Source organism: Paroedura picta, chromosome 6, assembly GCF_049243985.1.
Source record: "Paroedura picta isolate Pp20150507F chromosome 6, Ppicta_v3.0, whole genome shotgun sequence".
In the NCBI taxonomy this organism is placed as follows: domain Eukaryota; kingdom Metazoa; phylum Chordata; class Lepidosauria; order Squamata; family Gekkonidae; genus Paroedura; species Paroedura picta.
The window spans coordinates 62531275-62540076 of record NC_135374.1 but is presented as its reverse complement, the minus strand read 5'-3'; the positions used below and the strand labels follow the sequence as shown (position 1 = coordinate 62540076).

The 8802-nt window shown below is 44.3% G+C and overlaps 1 protein-coding gene across 1 annotated transcript in view; it reads left to right on the top strand.

Moving 5' to 3' along the window:
* The first annotated feature begins 1938 nt into the window (after nt 1–1938).
* Nucleotides 1939–8802, top strand: part of TMPRSS2 (transmembrane serine protease 2) — a 41865-nt gene continuing 35001 nt past the window's right edge. The window contains exon 1 of the mRNA XM_077342759.1: nt 1939–2365. The gene's annotated coding sequence lies outside the window, so the exon portion shown is untranslated. The remainder of the gene's footprint in view (nt 2366–8802) is intronic.

Sequence of the window (8802 nt, the reverse complement as noted above, 5' to 3'; positions counted from 1 at the left end):
TTGAGCTGGGATCTCCCAGATCCTTTTTTTTTTTGCATTCTATCTTTGACACCAGGACTAGAGGCTTCATTTTCTTCAAGCTCCTCTTAATCAATCAAAAATATGGTTAATAATAATATAAGGTTGCACTGGATAGTATCCATAACTAATAGAAAATACTCTCCAAAGAATCCACCAGTTTGATTTTTTACAAAAGTATGTGAAAAGGTGAACGCATATCCTTGTAAACACCAAAGTAATACTTTTAAGAAGCATTTTAAAAATCATTTGCCATATTTTATTTTATTTACTCGATTTATTTATCAGTGAGTGTTTCTTGCTCAATCTGAAGGTGAACTACAAATGATTAAAAAATCAATTCAAACAGTAAAGACCTCCAAAAACCCACACTGTAACCTCCTATAGAACTTACAGAACTGGAAAACAATGACAAATAAACCGGTGTAAGACATAAATTACCCTCATGCAGAAAATGGGAAAAACCAGTTTGGGAATAAGGCCAGTCTTGGCTTTCTTTCCTTACATGGGGCAGAAGGTGCTTCTCAAGAACCCTGCAGGTATCATCTTTAGGTCTACAGTTAGCTCCCATTTGAAAACAGCTGCTTCCATCTCAGAAGCATAAAGAAACCCATGTTGGGATCACTGTCTCCTTATGGTGTGTATTCCAAACAGTACTGCTAAATTCTAAAATAAAAATCCCTATTCCCAGGGAAAACAGTTGGGACAAAGGAAATGAATTCTGATTATAGCACATGACCCGCTCTTCCTTATCCCAGGATCCCAGCAGCAGACTATGACACTAAAAGCCCCCTGCAACTGGCTGAACCAAGTGGCTTTGCAATGGTGGCAAAATCAGGGGGGGGGGCTGCTTGATTCAGTTGCTGGCAGTGCTGATGATTGTCATGGAGGCAACAGTGTTTTACAAAAGGCCCAGAAGTTAGTGTTGCTAGGTCAATGTTGCCAAAGCATTGCTTGGTGTAGTGGTTAGGAGTGTGGACTTCTAATCTGGTGAGTCGTGTTTGATCCCTGCTCCCCCACATGCAGCCAGCTGGGTGATCTTGGGCTCGCCACAGCACTGATGAAGCTGTTTTGACCAAGCAGTAATATCAGGGCTCTCTCAGCCTCACCCACCTCACAGGGTGTCTGTTTTGGGGAGAGGAAAGGGAAGGTGAATTGCTTTGAGACTCCTTTGTGTAGAGAAAAGTGGTATATGAGAACCAACTCTCCTTCATATTAAGCAGCCTTATCAAGTCAAACCACTGGTCTATCATGGTCAGTATTACTGTTACAGGTGGTGATTTATTATGAGCCTCTTGTGGTGCAGAGTGGTAAGGCAGCGGACATGCAGGCTGAAAGTTCTGCCCATGAGGCTGGGAGTTCAATCCCAGCAGCTGGCTCAAGGTTGACTCAGCGTTCCATCCTTCCGAGGTCGGTAAATGAGTACCCAGCTTGCTGGGGGGTAAACGGTATTGAGTCTGCCATGAAAATGCTAGAGGGTGTCACCCCAAGGGTCAGACATGATTCGGTGCTTGCACAGGGGATACCTTTACCTTTTTAAACAGGAGTCTTTCACATTACCTACTACCAGATCCTTTCAAGTGAAGATACCAGCAACTACCCCTGGAATGAACATACTTTCGAATTTTGCGTAGAATTATCACTCTGCCTCGCTGCCCTACATTTCAACATGCCTTTTATACACAAACGTATGTATAAAAATCCCTTTGATGAAGCTGACTTTTGCTATGATGAATTAATCGGTATTTTGAATATCACCAGATCCTGTGTATTTGGTCAAGAAGTCATGCAGAGCGCTTCGCATCCCGGCATGCCCCTCCCAGCTGCTTGCAGGAACTGCTCAGGAGCATATTTATTACTGATTTGTATGGTTGTCAGCTGCGTTTACGTCTGTGCGCGTTTGTTGTTGAAGTCTTTATGCTTGCCGCTATCAGGAAGGAAGTGCAGCGATTTCTCCAACGAGTGGCGAAGGGCGCCCCTCCTCTTTTTCTGTCTTTGCACCTCTCGGTTCGCGCAGGTGAATAATAGGACATTAATCCCGCCTGCCCGAGGGATGAAGCGATAAAGGGTGACGGGAGGCTGGCTGCGGGAAATGAGCGCCTCCATCTCCTCCTCCGGACGCGAAACAAACACCTCCCCGCGGCTAGCAGCGGAGCGCGCTCTCTCATTTACTCGCCTTCCAGCCCGGAGGGATTTTATTCTTCCTCTCACCTCAGGGAAGGGCGCTCGGCAGGAGTGGCGCGGAGGCAGCTCCCTGTGGAAGGAGACTGGCTGCGAGGGAAGGCGTCTTCCTGCGCCCGGGCTGAAACGGAGCAACAAAGAGCCTTCTTCCCTTCCCTTCCCTCGGGTAAGCTCCATGTTCAGCTTCTGGGCGGACGCTTGCCTCGGGGAATTAAGGCGGCCCGCCGGTTCTCCTCAGTTGTGGGCTGGTGTTGCGAGGTGGAAAGAACTCTCCTCGCAGACCCCCTCGATTATTCGGCTACCATAGTCCAAAGCTGTTAAGGGGGAAGTCGTCTTCATTGGAACTGTGATGGCATTCCGCCCCCCCCCCCGTCCTTTTTGGTTGCGAGCTGCTGCATAACCGTGTGTGTGTTTAAAGGGTGCTGGACAAGTGCATGGGAGACAGGTATGACCAGTCACTGTAGTTGGCTGTTGTGGCTGGAGCGAATAGAACTTTGTTGCTGTTGATGTAGGCTGATATTGCGGCTCTGGTTGGACAGGTGTTTTCCTTGAGAGGAGTTGGGTCCGAGAATGTATATGTGAATATGTCCTTAAATAGTCGGTAACCATATATTACTGAGGTGGTTTTCAGCATAGGATAGATATAAATGATCTATGGGGACTGTTCATGACCTACACAGATGTGTGCTTGTGCTGTTCTGTTTGTTAATGTTTCAGTGGATCAACCCACAAGGATGCTCATTTGCTTCCAGGTCTTAATATATATCTTGTGCTTTCCTGGAACCTGGAAATTCTAGTCAAAGTTTGTGGATTGTAGTGGAACGGGGTTGCAAATGAGCTGCTTAGGCAAAGCTCGCTTGCATATCTTTCCCATTTTGCTACTGAAGAGCCCAGAATGGTTTAAATGTGTTTTCCAGGTTGTTGTTTTTTTAATGGAGGCAGTTTACAGGACAAGACTGCTTAAGGTTGATCAAGGCTTGTATCTATTTTGTGAGTCTGCTAAAAAAAAATTGTATAGAAATGTGGAAAAGGTGGTGGCAAAATGACTCAGACTTCTCTCCAAGTGTTGGAAACTTTGGGGTCATGCTTTTTTTAGGCGGCGGCGGGGGGAAGCTAACAATATTAAATAACTAAGAGCTGGGGGTCAAGACCAGGGATATGAAAATTCACTGACATCCAAGAATCCCAAGGGTCTCGCTTTATGACAAAAGGAGTAGTAGAATCTGACTGCTTACATCTCTACTAACACAAGTAGATCTGACCTTTCAGAGAATGATAGTCCCTGGCTGTAAATAAAAAGTGAGTGCAGTCATACTACTGTCCAAAGTCTTACATTAATTGGAAAGAGAAAATTTGAAAGTGAGAACTGTGAAATATGGACCAGTTATCAGTTACCACTGTAACTATTTAGTTTTCTTTGGAAATTACTTGGCTAGGTAGATTCATGTGGGTAGCGGTGTTGGTCTGAAGCGGCAGAACAAATTTAGAGTCTGGGGGCACCTTTAAGACCAATAAAGTTTTATTTTAGGTATGAGCTTTCGTGTGCACTTGCACATCTCCTGATGATATTTCCATGATATTATATTTGAGGAAGTATGCATGTACACAAAAGCTCATACCTAAAATAAAAATTTGTTGGTCTTAAAGGTGCCCCTGGACTTCAAATTTGTTCTACTTGGCTAGGTAAAAATCATGCATTTCTGACATAGTGATATTTATCCTCAGAGCTGGTTTGCATTCTGATAAAATATAGCAGAAAATAACATTCTACATACTGTCAATTTATGTGCCTCCCTCCTGGTGAATGATTTAAGTTACATTCCACATATTACTGAAAATTTACCTATTTGCACTTAAAAAGGGGTTTAGTTGCAATGACATCTGTTGAACAAAGATTACTTTCTTCCACTTATTTATTTATTATATTTATATACCACCCTCCCTGGAGGCTGGCTTTAAACTGACCTCCAGATATCACAGGGGACTGCATTATGAGTGCTGGTTTAAAAAAATGAAGCTACCATATAGGCTGATTTACTTCAAAGTCTTGAGCTTTGCAAAGTTCCATGTTATTAAAGTGGTTTAGAACAGTTACATTGTAACCCACCTTGTGGGCCATTAGGTTTCAAGATGATGATATATATTGAGGAGCTGATCTCAAAGTGTTCATCTCTATGCTCTTGTTTTACATTTTTTCTTGGAACCTTTCATAGGTCTTTGATTTGGGCCAGAAGAAAAAGGAGTACTGTTTAATTTTCAGGGTTTACCTATCATGTCTGAGAATATATGTTGGTGTGAATTGTGGTTGCTAGAGAATGGCCCAATAAAGACCATTATAAGCTACAGGAACTTGTTACAAGGTCCATATCTCCCCTAAAGATGTGTATCCATGCTAGCACATCAGAGTCTATTGAAGTATGCATAGTTTTACATGGGAATGAGACTTTTAAAATGTACATGTAAAATCACCCCTATCGGTCTTCCAGTCTGTAGAAATGTCGATAACAGGGGTAATTTCCTGTAGTCATCAAGGATAGAAATTCATACCTAGAATTTTATTTGATTTTTTAGTGTGTAGTATATAGATTCCCATTATCATCTAATACTGGTGGATTTAATACATTGGATTTAAAAAAGGCTTGTGGTCAAAACTCTTTTGGATTGGAGGTACCTGTGTTCTTTTGTTCTTTGGCCTTTGAAATAAGATGAGAATTTCCTTCCCCCGCCAATGATTTATAGGCTTAGCTTCCAGGTGAACAGAAGCTCATCCTTCTCTTTATCAAATATATTCTTTTGATTAACGTACAATATTGGAGTCTTGTATATCCCCTAGAAAAGAAATAATAAAGGTAGAGATATTTACTTCTATAGAGGTGAATTAAGCTCTTCAGAGGTGTGATGGATGATGACAATCTGATTGTGGAATTCTAAATTGTAAGGAGACAACACTTAAACATTTTGCATGTAACTCTTATGGTAAAATGTTTTATATTTTATGTTGAAAAGGAATGACTTCTCTGCCACTGAATGACATCTGTTGCTTCATACATAAATCATGCCTCAAACTAGACAACTGTTCCAAGGATAAGCAATGAAAGTGAAGTTGTAGCATAGACAGTATAGTTAAGACAGAGTCTGTTAGATATAGCTTTAGTGCTATTTCCCATGATGGGTAACAAGAAAAAAAAAGGAAAGAAATTCTCAAGCAATTGTATGTAACAAGACAAAAAAGGAAAAGATTTTAGATTTAATATGGTGGATAACAATTGTAATATGTACTGGAGAAGCTATTAAATTGCTTGCACAATAATCTGAGTGAAAAGCACAGAAAGCAGATGCATCTTCCTCTTTAACAACCCAATTTAACTCAACCTTTTAACCACCTTTAAACCCAACTTAATGACTACAAGGTGGCAAACAAACACAAGCTTTAAAATAGAAATATATATATATTTAGCTTAATATAACATTGAAATATGTAGAAGAAGATTCATAAACAGGAACATGGACTGCTTAAAGTTAGTGAGTAAATACTAAAAGAAATCACCAGCAGAAAGTGATGATAGAAAGGCAAAGTTACCCTTTGAACTCTGTTATGTTTTCTGGTAGCTCTGACTACCTGATTCTCACAGTAGTCTTTCATACAATTTTTCTTCATTATGATTGAGCTGTGAGGGCAGTTCCACTGTTAGGAGCCATTGGGCTAAACAGAATGCTCTTTCAGGAAGCAGTTTTGGAAAAGCAGGAAATGGGATGTAATTTAAATAAGATTTTTAATGAAAAAAGTAGAAGTGACATGTACTTATGTACTCACATATATCACGACAGTTCAGAACTCCTTGTCTGCATTTTGTTATTAATTCTTCATAACTGTATTTAGATCTTCATTGTAAAATGTCCTGTGGAGGCTTTGGAGTAACGTTGATATTCTCAGACATCATGCCAAGTCATAGTCATACGTGGTCAAGGCCCAGTGTACCTGAGGGACCACCTCCCTGCCTATGCCCCCAAAAGAGCTTTGCACTCCTCCACTACCAACCGGCTAATGGTCCCTGGGCCTAAAGAAGTCCGCCTGGCCTCAATCAGGGCCAGAGCTTCTCTGTTCTGGGCCCTACCTGGTGGAATGAGCTCCCGGAGGAGATCACGGCCATGACGGAGCTTAAACAGTTCTGCAGGACCTGCAAAAAGGAGCTCTTCCACCAGGCATTTGGCTCAAACCAGGCATAACCAACAGCGACTGAAGGGCCCCTGTTACCCCCCTCCCTCCCAGAATTCCACCAGAGCACTCTGGACCTGTTGCGCTGTTGCATTGTTTGTACTATTATATTGTTATGTTATACTGTTACAGAAATAATTAATATTATTGTATGGTTATTAATATAGATTGTTTCATGTATTGTTTCTATGTAAACCGCCCTGAGCCTCCGGAGAGGGCAGTATATAAATATAATAAATAAATAAATAGTTAAGCTTCTTTTAGCATGGCCTGGAATAATAACCAAATGGAGATGTTGGTAGTGTATTTTCTATCTTTTGTACTTGCATGCACCTGGGTCCTTGCACACCTGCTTGAGGATATTGGACAGCATCCAACCAGTACCAGTAGCTCTGTTCTTTCCATCTGCTCAGATGGCCAGAATCAACAACAAAGTAATTAATTCAAGAAATGACCTACCTCTGCTTCTCCTCCTTATGCTGCACATCACTAGAAAGTAGAGGAAATTGAAAGGAAGTAGCTGGCAAATTTAAAGATGGAGTAACTAGACACACAAATACTTTTTAAAGACAAAAATCAGGTCTCTTGGTGTCACCAGGAAGTGTAGATGAAACATTCAATAAGCCATGGAGCCTTTACTGCAAGGTAGAAACAAGATTAGTGCAGTTTGCATTGTTGATGCCAAAGGAACCCAGAATATCTGAGGTAGATATTGGATGTGCTGGTTCGGTATTATCTTCTGCTTGGCAGTGGTTAGCATGCATCATGGCAATGATCTTTGGACAAGCTCTGTTAAAAGGGGGACTTTTACCATAGTGCAGTGGTCCCCAACCTGCGGGCCGCGGCCCGGCGCCGGGCCGCAAAGGCCATGGAGCCGGGCCGCAGCTCCCTCTCCCCGCCCCCCCCCGCAGTAAAAAACTTCCCAGGCCGCAAGCTTGCGGCCCGGGAAGCTACTTACTACGGGAGGGCGGGAAGAGGGAATCAGGGCCGGGCTGCGCCCGTGCAGGCCGCGCCCGCGCGGCCCGATCCGCGGGCGTGGCTCGCGGGCGCGGCCCGATCCGCGGGCGTGGCTTCCGGGCGCGGCCCGATCCGCGGGCGCGGCTCGCGGGCGCGGCCGGGCGCGGCTCGATGCGCGGGCGCGGCCCGTGGGCGCGGCCCGCGGGCGCGGCCCGAAGCGTGGGCGTGGCCCGCGCGGGCGCGGTCCCCGCGGGCGCGGCCCGATGCCCTGCCGGTCCCCAGCCTAATAAAGGTTGGGGACCACTGCCATAGTGGACAAAGATAGGTGGTTACGGGAAAATGGTTGCCCAGTTATGTATGATACAAGTGGTTGAGCTGCTTCCCTTCTGTTGCAGATAATCAAAGCTTAGATATATTCATAATTGTGGTCCATTTCGCAAGAACCAACAAGCTTGTGGACCCTGGCTTTTGCCCTTGGTAGAATACCATAGTGGATCCCTGTCTGGCTTATTTATTATTTATTTAGATTTTTATTCTGCCCTTCCCTACGGCTCTGGGCGGTTTACATAAAACATTTTGAAACATTTACATATAACACTCTCAAAATCAATATAGCAATATAACAATAACATACCTACTAGAACAGTATTTTAACAATAATTTTGACCACTCCCTCAGTAGGTTTGGCCCCTCAGTCTGGGGGGGGGGGACCTGTAGATGTTATGGGTCAGTCAGCCTCACCAAATGCCTGGTGGAAGAGTTCCTTTTGCAGGCCATGCGGAATTGTGGAAGTTCTGGCAGGGCCCTGATCTCTTTGGGGAGCTCATTCCACCAGGTGGGGGCCAGGACTGAAAAGGCCCTGGCCCTTGTTGAGGTCTGATGTGCCTCTTTAGGGCCAGGGGTCTACAGCCCATTGGAAGTGGCAGAGCGTAGCGCTCTTCTGGGGGTATAGACAGGGAGGCGGTCTCTCAGATACACTGGGCCCAGACCGCATATGGGCTTAAAGGTAATTACCAAAACCTTAAATTTAATCCGGAATTCAACTGTGAGCCATTCGAGTTCTTGGAGTACTAGCCGGATATGAGATCTCCATGATGTCTTAGTGAGAATCCTGGCCATGGCATTCTGCACCAGTTGTAGTTTCCGGATCCAGGATAAGGGTAGGCCTGCATAGAGCGAGTTGCAGAAGTCCAGCCTAGAGGTGACCGTCGCATGGATCACTTTGGCTAGGTGTTCTGGTTCCAGGTATGGCGCTAGTAGTTTGGCTTGTGGAGGTGGTAAAATGCCAGCCGTGCTACCTTTGTGACCTGGGCTTCCATTGTAAGGGAAGCATCCAGGATCACGTCCAGGTTCCTGGCGGAATGAGTTGCTAGGAGCTGCACACCGTCCAGGGTGGGCAGGCGTGCTTCTTCCCATGGTCTCTTCCTACC